Genomic DNA, 20,200 nt, shown 5'->3' on the forward strand with positions numbered 1-20,200 from the left:
GGATCCGAGGTAGCGTCTACCTTGTCAGCCATCTTGGCCCCCCTCCTCTAGAATTTTTATTATGAATGGGTGTTGGACTTTGTCAAATTCCTTTTCTGGATCAATTGATAAGATCATGTGGTTCTTGTCTTTTGTTTTATTTATATGATGGATTACATTAATTGTTTTTCTAATGTTGATCCATCCCTGCATACCTGGTATGAATCCCACTTGGTCATGGTGAATTATTCTTTGATATGTTGTTGAATTCTGTTGGCTAGAATTTTGTTGAGGATTTTTCCGTCTAAGTCCATGAGGGATATAGGCTTGTAATTTTCTTTTTTGTGTGTGTGGTTTCTTTACCTGGTTTTGGTATCAGGGTTATGCTGGCTTCATAGAATGAGTTTGGGAGTATTCCATCCTTTTCTGTGCTCTGAAATATCTTTAGTAGCAGTGGTTTTAACTCCTCTCTAAAAGTTTGGTAGAATTCTTCGTGAAGCTGTCAGGGCCAGGGCTTCCCTTTGTTGGGAGATTTTTTATTACTTTTTTAATCTCTTCTTTTGTTATGGGTTTATTTCACTGTTCTGTATCTATTTGTTTGTGTTTGTTTAGGTAGGTAATGTGTTTCTACAAATTTGTCCATTTCCTCTAGGTTTTCAAATTTATTTGAGTACAGTTTTTCATAGTATTCTGTTATGATTCTTTTAATTTCTGTTGGGTCTGTTGTGACATCGCCCATCTGATTTCTTGTTTGGGTTTTTTCCTTCCTCTCGTGTTTCTCTTTTGTCAGTCTGGCCAATGGTTTATTGATTTTGTTAATCTTTTCAATAACCAGCTTTTGGTATTGTTAACTCTTTCAGTTGTTTTTCCGTTCTCCATTTCATTTCATTCTGCTCTAATTTTTACTATTTGCTTTCTTCTGGTGCCTGAGGGTTTCTTTTGTTGCTCTCTTTCTATTTGTTCAAGCTGTAGTGATAATTCTTGGATTTGGCCCTTTCTTATTTTTGTATGTGTGCATTTATTTATACATAAATTGACCTCTGAGCACTGCTTTACCTGTGTCCCAAAGTTTCTGACAGGAAGTGTTTTCATTCTCATTGGATTCCTTATTCCATCCTTAATTTTGTTCTATAATCCATTTGTTTTTGAGCAAAGTGTTGTTCAGTTTCCATGTGTTTGATTTCTTTTCCCTGATTTTTCTGCTATTGACGTCTAGTTTTATGACTTTCTGGCCACAGAAGATGCTTTGTAATATTTCAATGTTTTGGATTCTGTTATGTCTTGCTTTATGGCCTAATATGTGGTCTATTCTAGAGAATGTTCCATGTGTGTTGGAAAAGAAAGTATACTTGGATGCTGTTGGGTGGAGTGTTTTGTATATGTCTATGAGGTCATCAGGTTGGTTGATTGTGGCATTTAGATCGTCCATGTCTTTATTGAGCTTATTTCTGGTTATTCTATCCTTCACTGAAAGTCCTGTGTTGAAGTCTCCTACTATTATTGTGGAGTTGTCTGCCTTGCTTTTCAATGCCGTTAGAGTTTGTTTTATGTATATTGAAGCCCTGTCGTTGGGAGCATAAATATTTAATATGGTAATACCCTCCTGGTGTACTGTCCCTTTAATCATTATATAGTGACCTTCCTTATCCTTTGTAGTAGATTTAAGTTTGAAGTCTGTTTTGTCAGAAGTTAGTATAGCCACTCCTGCTCTTTTTTGATTGTTGTTTGCTTGATATATTTTTCCCATCCTTTGAGCTTTAGTTTGTTTATGCCTTTAAGTCTAAGGTGTGTCTCTTGTAGGCAGCATATAGACGGATCATTTTTTTTAATCCATTCTGCAACTCTCTATTGGTGCATGTAGTCCATTTACATTCAGAGTGATTATAGATAGGCATGAGTTCAGTGCTGTCATTTTGATGTCTTTTTTGTGTGTTGTTGACAGTTTCATTTTTCCACTTAGTTTTTTGTGCTGAGTAGTTTTTCTTTGTAAATTGGGTGTTGCTCTTTTTCATTGTTGTTGATTTTGTTTTTGCTGAGTCTTTATGTTTTTCTTATATTTTATTTTGATGTGTAAGACTGTTAGTCTCCTTTGTGATTACATTAATATTTACCCTTATATTTGTAAATTTAAACCTAACTTGTATCTCCCTATATCACCTTGAGTTCCTCTATATATGGAAGATCTATAACTAGTTCATGTAGTCCATGTTGATTGATTTAATGTTGTCATATTTTACATAATGACATCACTGATTCTCTGAGCGCTTTTCTATCTTGATTTATTTTCGTGATTTCCCTATCTGGGTTGATATCTGGTTGCTCTTTCCTGTGTTCCAGTGTTGGGTTGATATCTGATATTATTGACTTTCTTACCAGAGAGTTCCCTTTAGTATTTCTTTTTTTTTTTGATCTGGTGTTTTGTAAATTCCCTAACTTTCTGTTTATCTGGAAATATCCTAATTTCACTTGCATATTTGAGAGACAGTTTTGCTGGCTATATGACTCTTGGCTGGCAGTTTGTCTCCCTCAGTGCTTTATATATGTCATCCCATTGCCTTCTTGCCTGTGGTTTTTCTGCTGCATAGTCTGAGCTTATTCCTATTGATTTGCCTTTGTAGGTAACTTTTTGTGTACCCCTGGCCTCTCTTAAAATTTTCTCTTTAACTGTGGTTTTGGCAAGTTTGATTATAATATGTCTTGGTGACTTTCTTTTGGGATCTACCGGATATGGGGTTCGATGAGGATCTTGGATAGATATCCTTTCATCTTTCACGATGTCAGGAAAGTCTTCTGCCAGCAAATATTCAAGAATTCTCTCTGTATTTTCTGTTATCCCTCCCTGTCCTGGTAGTCCAATCACTCGTAGGTTATTCTTCTTGATAGAGTACCACATAATTCCTGGGTTTCTTCATTTTTTTTAATTCTTTTATCTGATTTTTCTTTGAGTATATTGTTGCCACATGTTTCATGTTTAATCTTGCTAATTCTGACTTCCATCTCCTCTCTTCTGTTCTGCTGACTTCCTACTGAGTTGTCTAATTCTGAAATTTTATTGTTAATCTTTTGAATTTCTGATTGCTGTCTCTGTGTGGATCCTTGCAGCCTATTAAAGTTTTCATTCTGTTCTTGAATAATCTTCTTAACTTCCTCAGCTGCTTTATCTTTGTGCTCCTTGGCTTGTTCTGCATTTTGCCTGTTCTCCTTCCTGAGGTCTTGAAGAGCTCTGTATATTGATCTTTTGTATTCTACGTCTGGTAATTCCAGGAATACGTCTTCATCCAGAAGAGTCCTTGATTCTTTGCTTTGGGAGTTTGTTGCAACAATCATGGTCTCCTTCTTTATGTGATTTTATATTGACAGGTGTCTCCAAGCCATCTATAATTTATTGTATTAATTTATTTTATGTTTGCTCACTGTGTCCTAGCTTCTTGCTTTGTTTTGCTTTGGTATACCCAAATAGGCTACTAGAGTGAGCTCACTTGATTACTGGAGTCTTTGAAGCACTAATGTCCTGTTACCCGATGCCTAGAGCTGTTACCAGGTATATGAGTCTAGGAGTCCATTCACTATTCTTGAATAGATTCAGCTGAGGGGTCCCAGTAGTCGCTCACCAAGTGTGTGGTACAGGCTCTTATCTAGGATCCTAGAGGAGCAGTGGTGATTGGTGTATGCACAGGTTTCTGGTAGCTCTAAGGGGTCATACTCTGAGGAAGGTAGGGGGCTGACAATCTTCCCCCGAATGTCTGTGAGGAAAGCACATTCCTGTTCTCTACAGAGCTCTGGTGGGTGGACTCTGCAGCCGTACTCTAGGTATCCAGTGCTTCTAACTGTAATGTCTGGAGGTCTGGTAGGCACCACTTATCCTTGGAGCCCTGTCACAGGTGGCTAGGTGGCGTCCAGTCCTCAGGCCCCTGCTGTGTGCTGTGGGTAGGTGAGGGCCCTGTTTATAGGCAGAGCAGTATCAAACATCAAAAACCCTGACACTCCACCACACAGATGAAACAGTTACAGTCAGTCCTCAAACAGATTCACCCTTGCAATATAACTGCCAGATCCTATCTGCTATAATGGGACCACATGGATCTATGCTGGGGTGAAGACAAAATCTATGGACCACCTGTGCCTGGACTGGGGCCGCTTCTGCTCTGAGTTTCTAGATTAGGGGAGTCAGCAGAATATTTTTCCCCCTTTGGTTAATTTGTTCCTTCTCCAAGGCCAGGGGAATGGCTCAGAGAGAGCAGCAGGACCTATCTCAGGCCCAGGGAAATCAAATGTTAACGAAGCTGGCTGGGGCAGAGGGAGGAGGGATCAGATAGATAGGAGAGAGTTCTGTCAAAAGGAGGAGCTATTAGATCCATGTTGTAAATTAGAGAAAATCACTTATTATGTGCTGAGACCCTGATTTATCTCAGATGCCAGAGGCGTGTGCAGATGGTGTGCACTGGCTCTGCAGTTGCACCAGGGGGTGGGGCTGTGGCACCTCGCTTGCCTTCTTTCACTGAAGCAGCCGTGTCCTAAATGCCACTGCCAGCCCTGTGGCAGTCACATGAGTGGGTCAGGGGTGCCCCACTTCACTTGCTTTCTGTTGCTGAAGCAGCGGCGTCCCAGAACACTACCACTAGCCTCGCCTCACTGCTTCTTCACTGTCTCTCCCTCCCCAGTCACTCAGTCCGATTTCTTAACTTTGCCTTTGACACTTAGGGTTTGTAGCTTGTCATATATATAACCGATTCACTTGTTTTTTCGGGTCTTTGTTGTAAGAGGGACCACTGGAAGCTTCTGACTACTCTGCCATCTTGGCCCTGCCTCCTGTGTCTTTTGATTTCTTGTCTACTGCTTCCCTGGGTGTTGATCGTGGATCCAGGTAAAATGAGATCCTTGACAACTTCAGTCTTTCCTCTGTTTATCTGATGTTGCTTACTGGTCTAGTTGTAAGGATTTTTGTTTTCTTTATGTTGAGGTGTAATCCATACTGAAGGCTGTGGTCTTTGATCCTCATCAGTAGGTGCTTCAAGTCCTCTTCATATTCACCAAGAAAGGTTGTGTCATCTCCATAATGAAGGTTGTTAACCAGGCTTCCTCCAATCCTCATGGTCCGTTTTCTTCATATAGTCCAGCTTCTCGGATTATTTGCTCAGCATATAGATTGAGTAGGTATGGTGAAAGGATACAATTCTGACGAACACCTTTCCTGACTTCAAACCATGCAGTATCCCCTTGTTCTATTCCAATGACTGCCTCTTGATCCATGTACACATTCCTCATGAGCACAATTGAGTGTGCCTGAATTTCTATTCTCTGCACTGTTATACGTTATTTGTTATGATCCACACAGTTGAACACCTTTGCACAGTCAATAAAACACAGGTAAACGTCTTTCTGATATTCTGCTTTTCTTCTGTAAGCTCTCATTTTTGGTCTCTACTTAGTTGTTTCATTTCACCTGGATATATAATTGTCATTTTTTAAATTTGGTTCTACCATAAAAATAGATTTGAATGAGTGAAAATAAATTTATAAAATGAGTACAGTTTATAAAATAAAACTTACATTCGAATTTGGACATTAACACAAAAATTTACATCTGAAAATTAAAAAACCGGTTGCTGTTGAATTGATTCTGACTCATAGTGACCCTACAGGGTAGAACTGCCCCCATAGAGTTTCCAAGGCACAGCTGGTGGATTCAAACTGCCAACCTTTGGGTTTTTAGCCAAGCTCTTAACCACTGAGCCACCAGGGCTTGATTTGAAAATTTGTAATTAAAAAAAATTGACTTGGAGCATAAGTTTTTTTCTTCAGTTCTGCGATAGTCAAAAGAAATAGTAGTTACAATACAGTGGGATATAATTTCATTTGTTTGCGGTACAGTGTTTGCTGGTCTCTACAAGTGTTTTTTGTCCTGAAATAATATTTAAGAACTTGTGCGTTCACTTTCCTTCCTTTGATGCTGCATCTTCACAGGTCACTAGAGCACTGCTGATACTCAAAGGAGACGAGAGCGATCGCAAAGACCATGATACAAATACGAGGGTGTGCTCAATCTGAAGATGTTTTCTCGTTAGCTTTGGGCAGGACCAGATACCTCACGAGTCAAGTGATTATAGCGCTGCCGGCACATTATGTGGCCGATGAGAGAGAGCTGAATGTGAGGTTATACTCGATCAGTCCCAAATGACAAAGAAAATATAATTGTTGTCATATACCAAATTTGCAAAATGTATCAATTTAATTGAGTGTCCTGCCAGTCCCCTAAAGTGTGGCTTTTGATTTTTCTGGTGCCACTTTTGTTGATGCTCTAAGCACATGCCTACTGTGCTTACTGGGTAATCTGTCCCTGATTTCCAGCAGTGGAGAGGCTTGGGTGCACAATGCATGCCAGACTGTGTTAGTAGAGGCTTGCAGCATTGAAGGAAACTAGTCAGAACCAGAGTAGGGCTCGGGATACACCCATATCTCTAGCATGTTGAACAGTCATGAGAGGCAATTGCTGCTGCTTTCCTTCAGGACCCTTCTTCCAGCTCACAGCTCTAGAGGAGCAAGCATCTAGGGGGGCACCTCAGAACAAACAAGGCCTCCTCGAATCACCCCAAGACAGAAATTAGAGGCCACGAGAAAGACTGTGGAATGGAATTGGAGCATCCTGTGCAGTCTTACAAATGAGCTGGACTGAGTCTCGTGACATGCAAAAAGACAGAAAACCCATGAAATAGGACCAAGATACGATCAATGAACCTGCTGCCCAGTAAGAAAGGGAAATTTCACATAGTATATTTAAAAGTGGTTATTGAAACAAACAAAAAATCAGATTTTTCTGCTCATAATAAAAATGATACACTACAGTAAGGCAGTTAAATCCATAGACTAAGAAATGTGATATTCTGTACTTTTATATTTGACATTTTAGATCTACAATTTTAGTCCTCAGAAAAAGTTTGCCTACTAATTCTGAAAATAGATATATAATAGATATTAATAGATACGTATGAAATTGGCTCATTAGTACTTTTTTTTAAAAAAAAAATAAACCTTTTAATTAGAGGACCTTACGTTTAAGCCAGTGCTCATTTGGCATTCCAAAAATCCTAAGGCCCTTAAGAATTATGTTAAATCTACCCTGCCAGTGTCCTATAAGTGGAACAAGAAAGCATAGATGACAGTACGTCTGTTTATAACATGGTTTATTAAATATTTTAAGTCCATTGTTGAGAGCAACTGCTCAGAAAAAAAAGATTCCTTTCAAAATATTACTGCTCATTGACAATGCACCTGGTCACCCCAAAGCTCTGATGGTGATGTATAAGGAGATTAATGTTGTTTCCTTGCCTGCCAACACAACATCCATCCTGCAGCCTGAGGATGAAGGAGTAATTTTGAATTTCAAGTCGTCTTATTTAAGAAATACATTTTGTTAAGGCTTTTTTTTAAAGCTGCCATAGATAGTGATTCCTCCAATTGATCTCGGCAAAGTAAATTGAAAACCTTCTGGAAAGGATTCACTGTTCTAAATGCCATTAAGACCATTTGTGATTCATGGGAGGAGGTCAGAGTATCAACATTAACAGGAGTTCAGAAGTTGCTGATTCCAACCCTCATGGATGACTTTGAGGGGCTCAGCACTTTGGTGGAGGAAGTAACTGCAAATGTGCTGGAATTAGCAAGAGAACTAGAATTAGATGTGGAGCCTAAAGACGTGACTGAATTGCTGCAATCTCATGATAAAATTTTAATGGCTGATGAGTTGCTTCTTATGGACGAGCAAAGAAAATGGTTTCTTAGGATGCAATCTACTGGTGAAGATGCCATGAACATTGTTGAAATAACAACAAAGGATTTAGAATATGACATAAACTTAGTTAATAAAGGAGAGTCAGGGCTTGAGAGGATTATCAACAATTTTAAAAGAAGTTTTATGTGTGTGAAATGCTAACAAACAGCATCGCATGCTACGGAGAAATCTTTCATGAAACCAAGAGTCAGTTGATGTAGCAAACTTCACTGTTGTCTTACTTTAAGAAATTGTCACAGCCATCCCAACCTTCAGCAATCACCACCCTAATCAGTCAGCATCCATCAGCATTAAGGCAAGACCCTTCATCAGCAAAAAAGATTATGACTTGCTGAAGGTTCAGATGATGGTTAGCATTTTTTTAGCAAGAAAGTATTTTTAATTAAGGTATGTCCATTGTTTTTTAGATGTAATGCCATTGCACACTTAATAGATCATAGTGTCAAAATATCTTTTATTTGCATTGGGAAACAAAAAAATACCACGTGACTTGCTTTTTTATAGTGGTCTGGAACCAAATCGTCAATATCTCTGAGGCATGCCTGTAGTAAGAAAAGTAAACTATTATTATTTGTAATAGTTATTAGTTTTATGAACAGAATTACAAGATTTTTTGTTGACCTAAAAGTCTTTTTTAAAAAACTAACTTTTAATGTTTATATCCACAATAAAATAATTTTAAATTCATTGCAAGCAACTCTAAGAGTGTTTTCAGCACAGAAATTCTTTCTTTTCCCTACCAGACTTTGAAACCACTCCCTCACTTGATAAGCATATCTGTCAGTCAGTCAATCTGTCTCTTTTTATATATATATATATCTAGCTCTCTGTCATTTTTCTGTCTATATCTGGTTCCTTCCTTAGAAATTCTGATTCCTTGTGTATAACTTGTTATATGTTTAAATATCAATAGGGTCACTATGAGTCGGAATCAACTCGACAGCAAGGGGTATAGGGCATTAGGTATAATTACTTTATTTCTCAAGAAAAAAATGGTACTGGGAAATGATCATCTAGATCTGAGTTTTCAAAGTAGGGGTGCAGTTTAGTGAACTCTTTGATTTGAAAAATCATGCCTATGAACCCTGTCCTCTGCTGCAGCTCCTTCCTGAAAAAGGGATATGCTATAAATTCTTGCACAGAAGAAAACATAGAAAAATGAAATTAGGCTCGAAAGGGTTGAAACAAACAAGCAAAAAAAAAAAAAAGTGTTGAAACCATTCCCTCATCCCTCACTTTCTCATTAAGCTTCCTGTCTCTCAAGTACCCTTTCTCTTTCACATTCTTCTTCACTTGTCTGCAGGCATGGGTTTTTTGAGCCTTCTTGTGGTAGGATATGCACAGTGTCTGGGATCCTATTAGCTCCTGGCAGGGACAGGGAATAGCAGGTTCACATCCTGTGTTTGTGATGAAACAAACAAGGACACCATGGCTGCCTCAATGGTCAGCTGTGTGTTTCACACTGACTCCTGGACATTCTCACTGGGTCTTTTGAAATTATCCCAAATCAGTTGTGTTAGGGGAGGAAGCACTGGCCCTGTGTGATTTTGAAAAAATTATTCTCCATGAAGGAAGTCAGATTCCAAACTTTAAAATTTGATGTGGTTTTCTAAATGTCCTCTTTTAACCTATAGTTCTTTATTCAAATGAATAAACATATGGGTGTGTTTTGAGTGGGGTGAGGTCACAGAGGGGGCAAGAAGCAGAGCCCAGGCATTTTAGCCTTTCCCTGGTAGCTGTGTCCCACAGCTTCAGGTTGGTCCTCGCTAGAGGACCGTGGGGGTCCTAGGAACACTTGCAGCGGCCACTAGCCCAAATGAATCCTAACATCCTTAGCAATTTTTGCACTCGTTGGGTTTATGGGTCTATCTCCAAAATCTAATCCATCAACCGTAAGGAAGGTCAGTTGCTTCCTTGAACTTCCCTGTGTTCATTTGTAGTGCCACCCTTCACCCATATGCCATTCTTACAGGAGGGTCAGCCTCCTGTAATTCTCCAGTGGTGCCCAATGGGAAGGGCATGCTGTCTACTCTTCAGCAAAACCTGGACATTTCTCCATCCACAGTCCCATACAGTCTGCCCATCTTTCTCATCGCATTGTTCCCTTGTCAGCTCAGGCCCTCGTGGCCACAAGTCTGGACAGTCTTAATGTCCTTCTTAGACATCTGTCTTCTCCTGAGTCCCACGCAAGGCTCCCAGATTAAGGCTTTTAGAACAGAATTTTCTGTATGCCACTTTGCTCCTCACAACCTTTCAACAGCCCCCAGTGCATATGAAATGAAATTCTGTCGTCTTGGTCCAGCATTTCAGGCTCAGTATCCTCTAGTTAGACCTACCTTATAGCTGTGTCCACCGTGGCTCTGACCATCACACTTCCCCTGCAGCCAGGATGTTATGTGAATGCCTGCAAACAATTAGGATGGGAATAATAAGTAGGGGGGAAGGGAAAAGCAGATGTGACCACACAAGGCTTAGGCCACTATTTTCTCATCATGTATAAGAAACCATCACCCATACTCAAAAGAAATTATGACATTTATTAATTTAAATGCTGAAATCTGGAATGTACAAATTAGGAAATTTTTCTTCAATTTGATACAAGTTGTGGTATCAACACAGACAACCTATTCAAACTCAAATTCATATTGAGAAGCTGCTGTAATAAAATGAAGAATCAGAAAGACCACAAAGTCCATTCTTCCCAGCTCGGGGAGAATGAGAGGATTAAATGAGCAATGCAGATGCTATTTTCTTACGTGACGGAAACTCAATTTCCAAACCAAGCATGTGCTGTATGATTGCATTTTATGAAAAAAGAAAAAGAGATGGTGGGCCAAGACGGCGGGGTAGTAGATGCTTCCGGTGATCCCTCTTACAACAAAGACCCAAGAAAAACAAGTGAATTGGTTATATATGACAATCTAGGAGCCCTGAACATCAAAGGCAAAATTGAGGAATCAGACTAAGTGGCAGGGGGAGGGAGAGATGGTTCAGAAGCAGGGAGGAATGGCCAGACCTGACCCTGCAGGAACTGGCACCCTGTAGGCTGGATCTACTGGCGTCAGTGCAGTAACACAAGTGTGACATTCAGGACGCATTTTCCACAGTGGGAGAGACTGAGCGGTGGAGAGTTCAGTCACGCCTCCAGAATCAGCAAAAAGTGATGCTTTCAGTAAAAGATAAGTACTTCTGTCTAATCCAACACGCAGACCAAAAAACACCCCTTTGGAATAAATTCTCTCCCATTTAACTGACCGTTCCTTGCTTTGCACCAAGTCCCAAACTGGCATCAGCGATAGAAGCTTTCCCTGGACGGAAAATAGGAACTGTTGCATGTCCTGAGCCATTTCCTGCCCTTGGAGAAGAAACAAATTAACAAATGGGGGGAAAAAAAACAATCTGTGTGCTCCCTTAAGCTGGGAACTCAGGGCATAAACAGCTCCTTTGTCTAGGCACAGGCATAAGCAGCCCACAGACTTTGAATGCCTTCACCCCTGCATAGTCTTGGGTGAGCCCATTTCAACAGCACAGGCCCTTATCAGCATGGTACAACAGGGTATATACCTGAAGTCTGACTTCAACTGTTTCAGCTATATGGCGTAGAGGCAGGTTTGTGACATTCCAGACTGCTCTGCCTGTTAAGCAGGGTCTTCATCTACCCACATCAGGGGCTTGAGGACTGGTGGTTTCCCCATGCCACCTAGCCATCCGCAATAGGGGTCCAAGGATAAGTGGTGCCTCCCAGACCTTAAAACCAGCAGCACTGGGTGCCCATAATCTGGTGGCAAAACCCACCAACCTAGGTGCTCTAGGGAACAGGGACATGCTTTCCTCACACACAGGGACAGTTCTCACTCCTGTCTTGTTTAGTATGTGACTGCCTACTGCAGCCAGATACCTGTGCCTACAACAATCGCCCCTGCTTGTCTAAGACTCTAGGTGAGAGCCAGCACCACACACTTTGTGACCGACTTCCTGGACACCTGAGCTGAACCCATACAAGAAAAGTAAACAGACTCCTGGGCTCCTAAACCTAGTAAGAGCTCTAATCATCTGGGGACAAGACGTTAGAGCTACAAGGGCACTAATAATCAAACTAGCTCACTTGAGCAGCCTATTTGGGCATATCAAAACAAAACAAGAAGCTAGGACACAGTAAGCAAACAAAATAAATAAATACAACTTATTGATGTTTGGAGACAACAGTCAATATCGGATCACATAAAGAGGCAGACCATGATGGTTTCAGCAAGCTCTCAAAGAATCAAGAGATCTCCCAGATGAAGACAACTTCCTGGAATTACCAGAGGTAGAATACAAAAGATTAATATACAGAGCTTTTCAAACGATCAGGAAGATGATCAGGCAAAACGCAGGATAAGCCAAGGGACACACAGACATAACATTAGAGGAATGTAAGAAGATTAGAGAATAGCAAAATGACAAATTTAATAGGCTGCAAGAACCCATAGAGAGACAGCAAACAGAACTTCAGAAGATTAACAATAAAATTTCAGAATTAGACTACTCGATAGAAAGTCATAGGAGTGGAACTGAGGAAATGGAAGTCAGGGTTAGTGAGGCTGAAGATAAAGCACTTGAAACCAACATATTTGAGGAAAAATCAGATAAAAGAATTTTAAAAAAGAAACTCTAAAAATTATCTGGGACTCTATGAAAAGAAATAACCTATGAGTGATTGGAATACAAGAAGTGGGGGTGATAACAAAAAATACAAAGAGCATTGTTGAAGATTTGTTGGCGGAAAACTTGAGATGAGACGATAGCTATCCATGATGCTCATTGAACCCCACACAAGGGAAATCCCAAAAGAAAGTCAACAAGACATATTATAACCAAACTTGCCAAAACCAAAGATAAAGAGAGAATTTTAAGAGCAGCTAGGGATAAATGAAAAGTCACCTACGAAGGAGAGTCAATAACACTAAGCTCGGACTACTCAGCAGAAACCATGCAGGCAAGAAGACAATGTGATGCCATATATATAAAGACTTGAAGGAAAAAAAATTGCCAGCCAAAAATTGTATGTCCAGCAATTTGAAGGCAAAATTAGGCCATTTCCAGATAAACAGAAGTTTAGAGAATTTGCAAAAACAAAACCAAAATTACAATAAATAATAGAGTCCTCTGGTTAGGAAATCAATATCAGATAACAAACCAAAATTAGAACACAGGACACAGCAACCAGATACCAATGCAGTTAGGGAAATCACAAAAATAAAGCTAAAACACTCAAAGCAGGGAAAGAGAGATGACATTATGTAAAAGACGACAAAATTAAATAAAAAAAAGAGGGGCTAAAAAATGTAGTCATAGATCTTTCATATGGAGAGGAAGTCAAGGTGATATAAAGAAAACTTAGAACTTAAACTTAGAAAAGTAGGGGTAAATATTAAGGCAACCTCAAAGAAAACTAACAATCCTACAACACATCAAAATAAAAATTTAAAAAAACCAAGAGAAACATAAAGACTCAGCAAATACAAAAGCAAGAACACTGAAAAAGAGGAAAAGACAATATATAAAGAAAAACAACTCAGCACAGAAAATTAAGTGGAAAAAGTCAACAACAGACACAAAAAACCACATCAATATGACAGCACTAAACTCATACCTATCAATAATTACCCTGAATGTAAATGGACTAAATGCACCAATCAAGAGACAAAGAGTGACAGAATGAATTAAAAAAATCTGTCTATATGCAGCCTACGAGAGACACACCTAATATTTAAAGACACAAACTTAAACTCAAAGGATGGAAAAATGTATATCAAGCAAACATCAATCAAAAAGAGTAATAGTGGTAATATTTATTTCAGACAGGGTAGACTAAAGTAAACTCCACCACACTATGTAGCGATTAAACGGTCAATATACCAGGAGGATATAACCATAATAAATATTTACACACCCAACAACAGGGTTCCAAAACACATAAAACCTACTCTAACAGCATTGAAAAGAGAAATAGCGCCACATTAATAGCAGGAGACCAACACACCACTTTTGGGGAAGGATGGAACATCCAGAAAGTAGCTCAGTACAGACATGGAAGATCGAAATGCCACAATCAACCAACTTGAGCTTCTAGACACATACGGAACACTCCACCCAACAGCAGCCAGGTATACTCTCTTTTCCAGCACGCATGGAACATTCTCCAGGATAGACCACATATTAGGTCATAAAACAAGCCTTAACAGAATCTAAAACATCGAAATATTGCAGGGCATGTTTTCTGACCTCAAAGCCACAAAAGTAGAAATCAATAACAGAAAAAGTAAGGGAAAAAAATCAAACACATGAAACTGAACAACACCTTGCTCAGAAACTAATGGGTTATGGAAGAAGTTAAAGATGGAATAAAGACATTCATAGAACAAATAAGAATGAAAACACTTTCTACAAGAACCTTTGGTACACAGAAAGAGCCATGCTCAGAGGTCAATTTATAGCAATAGAAATACACATCCAAAAAGAAGAAAAGGACCAAAATCAAAGAATTATCTCTACAAGTTGAACAAATAGAAAGAGAACAGAAAAAGAAGACCTCGGGTACCAGAAGAAAGCAAGTAATAAAAACTAGAGAATTAGTAGATGAAATATAGAACAGAAAAACAATTGAAAGAGTTAAGAGACCAACAACTGGTTCTTTGAAAACACCAAAAAAATCAATAAACTACTGGCCAAGCTGACTGAAGAAAAACAGGAGAGGAAATAAATAACCCGAATAAGAAACGAGATGGGCGATACCACAACAGACCCAAATGAAATTAAAAGAGTCGTTATAGAATACTACAAAAAAGTATACTGTTAAGAAATTTGAAAACCTTGAGAAAACGGACAGATTTCTAGAAACACACTACCTACACAAACTAACACAAACAGAGATAGAACAACTAAATAAACCTATAACAAAAGAAGACATTGAAAAGGTAACCAAAAACTCCCAACAACAACAAGAAAAAAGTCCTGGCCCCAGTGGCTTCAGTGGAGAATTCTACCAAACTTTCAGAGAAGAGTTAATACCACTACTACTAAAGGTATTTCAGAGCAAAGGAAACCATGCAATACTCCCAAACTCATTCTATGAAGGCAGCATAACCTGATACCAAAACCAAGCGCAGACACTGCACACAAAAAAGAAAATTATGGACAAATAATCCCTCATGAACTGAGACGGAAAAATTCTCAACAAAATTCTAGCCAATAGAATTCAACAACATATCAAAAAAATATTTCGCCATGACCAAGTGGGACTTATACCAGGTATGCAGGGATGGTTCAACATTAGAAAAACAATCAATGTAATACATCACATAAATAAAACAAAAGAAAAAAATACATGATTTTATCAATTGATGCAGAAAAGGCATTTGACAAAGTCCAACAACATTCATGATAAAAACTCTCAGCAAAAAAGAATAGAAGGGAAAATCCTCAACATAATAACAGGCATTTATACAAAGCTAACAGCCAACATCATCCGAAATGGAGAGTCTGAAAGCATTCCCCCTGAGAACAGGAACCAGACAAGGATGCCCTTTGTCACTCTTCTTATTCCACATCGTCCTGGAGGTCCGAGCCAGAGCAAATAGGCTAGAAAAAGAAAGAAAGGGATCCGAATTGGTAAGGAAGAAGTAAAAGTATCTCTATTTGCAAATTATATGATCTTATACACAGAAAACCTTAAAGAATCCACAAGAAAACTACTGGAACTAATAGAAGAGTTGAGCCGGAGTATCAGGATACAAATAAACATACAAAAATCAGTTGGATTCCTCTACACCAACAAAGAGAACGTCAAAGAGAAAATCACCAAATCAATACCATTTACAATAGCCCCCAAGAAGACAAAATACTTAGGAATAAATCTATCGAGAGATGTAAAAGACCTATACAAAGAGAAGTACAAGACACTACCACAAGAAAACAAAAGAAACCTACATAATTGGAAAAGCATACACCTCGCTCATGGGTAGGAATACTCAACAGTGTGAAAATGTCTATTCTACCCAAAGCAATCTATAGATACAATGTAATCCTGATCCAAATTCCAACGGCATTTTTTAATGAGATGGAGAAACAAATCACCAACTTCATATGGAAAGGGAAGGGTTCCCAGAGAAGTAAAGCATTATCGAAAATGAACAAAGTGGGAGGCCTCACACTAACTGATTTTAGAAATTATTATTCTGCTGTAGTAGTCAAAACAGCCGGGAACTGGTACAACAACATATATAGACCAGTGGAACAGAATTGAGAATCCAGACATAAAATCATCCACCTATGAGCAGCTGATATTTGACAAAGGCCCCAAGTCCGTTAAATGGGGAAAAGACAGTCTCTTTAATAAGTGGTGCTGGCATAACTAGATATCCATCTGCAAAAAAAAGAAACAAGACCCATACCTCACATCATGCACAAAAACTAACTCGAATGCATCAAAGACCTACATATAAAATCTAAAATGACACATATCATGGAAGAAAAAATAGGGACAATGCTAGGAAACCTAATACTTGAAGAGTATACAAAACATTTCTAACAATATACCAACACCAGAAGAGAATCTAGATAACTGGGAAAAAAAAAAAAAAAAAAACCTAGATAACTGGGAGCTCCTAAAAATGGAGCCAAAGACTTTACCAAAAGAGTAAAAAGACAACCAACAGACTGGAAAAAATTTTTTTGGCTAGGACTAAACCAAAAGCTAAGAAGTTTCCTGAATAAAACCGAACACTTTGACAGAGTGGCATGGTTGGGGGTGTGGGGACCATGGTTTCAGGGGACATCTAGGTCAACAGGCATAACAAAGTGTATTAAGAAAACGTTCTGCATCCCATTCTGGTGAGTGGCGTCTGGGGTCTTAAAAGCTAGCAAGTGGCCATATAAGATGCATCGATTGCTCTCAACCCACATGGAGCAGAGGAGAATGAAGAACACCAAAGACACAAGGAAAATATAAGCCCAAGAGACAGAAAGGGCCACATAAACCAGAGAGTCCATCAGCCTGAAACTGGAAGAAGTAGATGGTGCCCAGCTACCACCAATGCTGCCCTGACAGGGAACACAACAGTGAGTCCCTGATGGAGCAGGAGAAAAGTGGGATGCAGAACTCAAGTTCTGGAAAAAGACCAGACTTAATGTTCTGCCTGAGACTGCAGGGACCCCAGAGGTCATTGCCCCCAGAGTCTCTGTTAGCCCAAAACTAAAACCATTCCTGAAACCAACTCTTCAGACAAAGGTTAGACATGACTATAGGACATAAAATGATGCTGGTGAGGAGTGCGGGTCTTAGCTAAAGTGGACACATAAGACTATGTGGGCAGCTCCTGTCTGACGGCAAGACGAGAAGGCAGAGAGGGATGGGAGCTGGTTGTATGGACAAGGGGAATACAGGTTGAAGAGGAGGAGCGTGTTGCCACATTGTAGGGAGAGCAACTAGTGTAACATAAAAATGTGTGTATACTTTTTTGAAAGAGAAACTGACTTGAAGTTGTAAATTTATTTAAACCACAATAAAAAACAAGAACAACACTGATAGTACAAAATATATACAAGAATATTACACTTTTTTTTTATTATTATTCTCAATGGACTGTAGTGTTACACTGAATAATTCCTTTGGTAACAAGAAAAAAGCAAATGAACAAGTCCGACTTTTATGTACCACTCATAGGAAATACAGAGAACAGAGGAAGGTGTAAAAGACCCCCACAGGGACACAGCAAAATCTAAAATGTGACTAACTACACAGGACAAATAAACCTGCTCCTTAAATAGAAAAACAAATTGGAGAGAGGAGAGGGAGGAAGAGATTTAAACAAAGAGAGATTTCAGAAACATATCAGCCACTTACACTGTGTGAAACTTACTTGCATCCTGATATTCACTGGAAAATTGTAAAGTTGTTCTCTGACTGGCGATCTAATGATATTAAGAAATCACTGCTCATGTTTTAGGTATGATAATGATGTTCTATGCATTAAGAGGCTTACTTTTCAGATATAGCCAGAGTATTTACAGATGCAATAGCAAGGCTTCCAGGATGTGCTCCACAGTAACATAGGAAGGAAGGAAGGAGGGAGGTGGGTGGGCTGGAGTCTAGGGAAACAGGGTCAGCCTGCCTTGCCGAATGCTGAATACACAGTAAATTTCTCAAAAGCATCATACAGGAATGACGACTCGTCTTTGATTTCAGCTAGTCCCTGGAAATCTCAGGGAGCGCACACTGGGGACAAGAGATTACAGATGAACAGCTACAACGGTAACCTATACCTCGGGGATTTCAGTGATTCCAAAAAAAAAAAAAAAACCCTCCAGTTTTGCCCAAACTTGTAAATATGGTGTTAGAAAAATAACATGTAAAGGAAACTGACTACTTACCATCTTCACAAAGATTACAAAAGGAGTTTTCTTGACTGATGTCTTCTTGTCCATCCCAAAGATACCAGAAGATGTCTAGAAAATTCTGATCATAGGCAAAGGAATTTTCAAAACCCAACATGAAGTACAACCTAATCATATGTAAATTCAAGGAGGAATTCATTTCAAAACTTTACACTAATTTATTTTCTAAGTAATCTAAGATATTCAAGGTAATGCCTTGACAGTATGTTCCTACAAAGCAATGAAAATAAAAAATCTCTACTGATAAACCAGAAATAAGGAATTTCAGATAAATTTCAATCACCATGCTTGAATGTGATCTAAGTCAAATCTAATTATAACAAGTTCCACTGTAGTAAAATGCCATGTTAGATGGACAACACATGAACTCCTAATTGTTTAAAAATCATTTATAAAAAAAAAAAAAAAAATTTCTAAATCTAAATAGGAAAAACCTGATTTCTGGAATTTCATCAGACTTCTCATAATGGAGAAATCTCTATAACAATCCTGATACGTACTTCTCAAGGATACCCACCCTTTATTTATATTGCTCTAATTTTTAAAATATTCCTGGGATTTGTTATACTATTTCTAGGCAGTGGTCCTGGTAGCAGTGAGGGGAATTACACAGAACTGATCTGCCCACCCTTTTTCTGAGCCCTTTTTCACACATTTGAAGATAAATACCATTCCTCCCCTTCCTTAGATAGTCTTCTTAAAATGTGAAAAATAATGTTAGCTAGGTTTTTTTTTTTTTTTTTCAAATTACTATAGTCCCTCTAAAAATCACAAACATTCTTCTGTTATTTTTTTTCCTTTACTATCACATAGAATTAATTTGGATTCAAATTCTTCTGGAAAGGGATATCCAATTATTATAAATTATATTCTTACAAATTAATATACAGAAATTGAGAATATACACTCGAGATGACATTTTATGATGATGTAATGCTCTTACCTTATTTTTAGTTGGTGAATTAACCTTTCTTTACACTCGGTAGAGTCACCTTCCGTTGGCTTTTGCATCCTCAAGGCTTCAACTGGAATTCTTTTATGACAGGTCTTTTAGGAAACTGCCTTTCTTGTAATGTGTCTGCATTGATGGGAATGCCTGGATCAGCTTCTGTCACAGCATGGTAATATCTGTGTATCTTCTGGGTATACCCAAGGAGTCTTCACAAGGCTCTTCTAACCTGCCAGATTTCCATCCACCTGGCCTCCTTAGATGTTTACTGATGCTCCTCAGAGGCTCTGGCTTCTCTCTGGGAGCACTACCAAGTTTCTTGTTGACTGCTGGTGATCTGATTGCACAATTTGTTGTGTAGTTTTTAAAAGGTTTAATATCGCTGTTGTCATTGGGGATGTTTTGACTTTAATGATGATCTCATCAGTTTCTTGCCTTTTGGGCTTACTAAGGAATCGGTTTTCTGCTTCACTGGTTCACCTGGTTACTGTAGTGGGTTCATACCATCTTTTATGCTGGCCAGGTCTCTCATGTGTTACAGGCTTATACTAGTGCACTTCAGAGTCTTGGAAATATTGATGTTTTTCTTAACTGAAGTGTTTTTTTCTCTTCTTTTTTTGTACTTTTCTGATTCTCTAGGTGATCTTGAATCTCTGGGAATACTTTATTATGTCTCCATAGTCTTGGGAATATTCTTTTCTTTTCTCCTGACTCACGCGTGTTTTTCTCAGTTTTCGTACTTTTTCTGAGATCTTGGAGCTCTAGGGTTACTATACGTGGTTTCAACCATCTCTTCACAGCTGCTAGGGTAGTATTAGATGGAACATGCTCAAAATTTGTTTACTGATGAGGCATGCTATCAAAAATTCTGTCTCTAGATTTTTGAGTTTCTTTAAAGATTAATTAATCCAAATGTGATTCTGATAGAAACCAAACTGGCATAGGATATACTGAACAGTAAAATAACTCTTCCAACTTAAAATCTGCCAGGAAAAAAAAATTTAAAGATTCTCTGCACTGATTTAAATCTCAACTTCCTCCAAACA

General features: G+C 38.7%; 1 long non-coding RNA gene across 1 annotated transcript; it reads right to left on the reverse strand.

The window, feature by feature from the left end:
- Positions 1–8,234: 8,234 nt before the first annotated feature.
- LOC126081740 (uncharacterized) lies at positions 8,235–19,279 on the reverse strand. The gene is made up of 4 exons (XR_007518432.1): positions 19,149–19,279; positions 18,182–18,266; positions 10,105–10,172; positions 8,235–8,310 (listed from the first exon to the last, which is right to left on the reverse strand). It is a non-coding gene; the product is annotated as an uncharacterized LOC126081740 (long non-coding RNA).
- Positions 19,280–20,200: the final 921 nt, after the last annotated feature.

The sequence above is a fragment of the Elephas maximus genome, chromosome 8, assembly GCF_024166365.1.
Source record: "Elephas maximus indicus isolate mEleMax1 chromosome 8, mEleMax1 primary haplotype, whole genome shotgun sequence".
Classification (NCBI taxonomy): domain Eukaryota; kingdom Metazoa; phylum Chordata; class Mammalia; order Proboscidea; family Elephantidae; genus Elephas; species Elephas maximus.